Genomic DNA, 2738 nt, shown 5'->3' with positions numbered 1-2738 from the left:
TGGCTTTGGTTCCCTATAGTAAATAGGGAGTTGGCTATAGTTTAATTAAGTCTTTTAGAGCCTAGTATGTGATGTTTGGCATGCTAGGTAATGCATGGTTATTTATGCTGTAGTGCTGCATGGTAGGCTTGGACCTAGAGGGGGAGCTTCTAGGATCTGCCTTAGTAAGGTACGGAAGTATTAGTCGAGATATCCAGATTGAGTATGCATGTATTATGTGTTTGAATGGATTATGTGATTTCATGTTTTATATGTCTTTATATACAGTATGTCATAACTGTATGTTGCATACATGAGCATATTGAGCTTTTACCTTAGAGGTATCCGGTAGTAGGGTGCTCACCCTGCGAGTTTGTGGATGGTTGGATACGTAAGTCTTGTGTCAGATCACCTTTATGGTTGGACACATGTACTAGTATTAGGTCACCATTATCCAGTGGGTATATGAGCCACCTCCTGATGCGACGGCGCAACGTGATATATACCCTGGGCCTGGTCTATGAGCTTGTTTCTTGACCTGAGAGTCTTGGTACCCAGTTCACTTGCATACATGCACACATAACACCATATACTCATACTCTCGTACTGAGCATGTTAGGCTCACTTCCGGTTATTTTCTGTTGGCTGGATGCCCTATTCAATGGGGCAGATGGAGGTAGTTCTCCCGGAGACAGGGAGGTTAGGTGGTGACCAAGGCTGGATAGCGGGGTTGGCCACTAGGTTTTGCTTACCTGGTATTTGACTTACTTTTATTCCGCAGTTTCTCTGATTAAGATTATTTTATTAATTAATTGCATGCTTAAGTTCTGATTAGTAGGTGATCACGGTGCGGGTCACTACATTTATGGTATCAGAGCATGCAATAAGATTCTTTGGGACATAGTATTGATTTTGGGTTATCCTTTGTAGGGTTACAAGTTGGATTCAATATCGATAGCAGTATCAGGAATTGGAATAGCAGGATGTCTAGGCTTTTCCAAGAACTTCATTGCCAAGGTTGGCAGCGGAGGATCGTATTATGTGGATCCCAGCAGGATGGAGCTGGAAGAGAAGATCCAGTTTTCAACGCCAGGCACTTCTCCAGGTTGAACGGAATGTGTGACATGTAGTCATCCATTCTAAGTCGACCAAGGAAGCCACCCCGAAAGACTCTTCACTAGTAGTTGGAGAGATTGACGGGAAAATCTTGTCTCATCTACCAGATAAGGAACCCAACAATATTGGAAGGATCCGGTAGATTAGCAAGATTTTATTCTTTGTGATCTTGTGAGGTAGAAGTTCTGCTGACATGAGTAGCAGACGGGAAACTTCACGTTCAAGATCAGTAGACGGAATGAAAGACTTCCGCATGAATTTAAATACTTTATTTGGTTGTAAACAATATTTCAGTTCTAATCAGATGTATTAAAGATTTCAGTATTTGATGTACTCAGTTTTTGTTGTATTGTAAATCTTTCAGTGTAATATTTTGATTAAGTTATGTATTACATGGGATTGTAATAAAGATTGTATTAGAACCTGGATTTGTGGTTCAAGTGTTGTAATCTTTGAGATTAACTTGATCATTGTTTTAAATGAGTACTTGAGAATTTTGCATGTTTTCAAAGGAATAGTTCTAGATGTTTTACCTAGAATATTCTTTTAAGCCAAGTGTTTTCCAGGGATGATGTGACTCATCAAGACGCATGAATGTTTGTTCTAGACATATTTTCTTAGAACAGTTGGCTGCTTTGATCCTTTTAGGTTGTTACCTAGTGATGATGGATTTTCATCAGGATGACAGATTAACTAATACCAAGAGTTGTGGATTGTGACCAGTACTAGACATGAGGGGGCGCCACCCTTAGTCGGTTATTCCTCTGGAAGTTTCTATACTTCGAAGATTGTTTGGAGGCCTTGGTGCTCCAGGGACTATATAGGGAAGGCTACTCAGTTTAGAAATTTGACAACATTCACAACAGGGTATGACTTTGGATAGGACAGATACCAGGTGTGGTATCAAGGTTTAGTTATAGTTTATTTGAGATAAAGATGTTCCGTTGTCAGAACAGTCTTGGAATGGATTTTTCCTTGACAAGTAATTGTTTTGAGTAGATAATTTTTTGATCTTGATTTGTGATATCGGGATTTAATCCAGGAGATTAGTTGAATTGATATTCAACAGGATTTAATTATCAGATGCTTGCAGACTCGGATTTGAGTTGTGCCTCTACAGAGAATTTTCCTTGACCAATGATTTTGGTCTAGAAAGGAATGATTGCATAATATCAGAGCCTCAGGGATGAGTTATGCCAGGGTTCTCTTGACTGTCGGGTTCCGAGATGGTATAGTAAGTGCGACCTTATGCCGGTGTACTCTGGAAGGATTCTTTTGTTCCAGTTTGGCATTATAGGAAGACTTACCTCAGTCTCGTTGTTTGTATAGTCATAGCAATGGGTATAACTATCAGGAGAATATTCAGGATTTATTTGAGTCTTCTGAAGTTATACTTGGTACTGGATTAGTTCCAAGGGATTTGAGTTATCGTCTGACTTCATCAGAGATACAGACTTTCGTTTCCGTGGACAGAATAGTCTTGGAAAGGATTCCTTGACAAGTGAATATTCTGGATGGGTAGTTCTCGCACGTGATGCTGGGGGAGAACCAGGAGGTTTTACCAGTATTGTCTGATTTTATCAGAGGTATTTTAGTGATCAGGATCTTGATTAAGAGATGAACAGGAAATTCTAAGTGATGAG

The sequence above is a fragment of the Henckelia pumila genome, chromosome 1 (genome assembly GCF_033568475.1).
Source record: "Henckelia pumila isolate YLH828 chromosome 1, ASM3356847v2, whole genome shotgun sequence".
NCBI classification, from domain to species: Eukaryota; Viridiplantae; Streptophyta; class Magnoliopsida; order Lamiales; family Gesneriaceae; genus Henckelia; species Henckelia pumila.
This window is presented reverse-complemented; position numbering follows the sequence as displayed.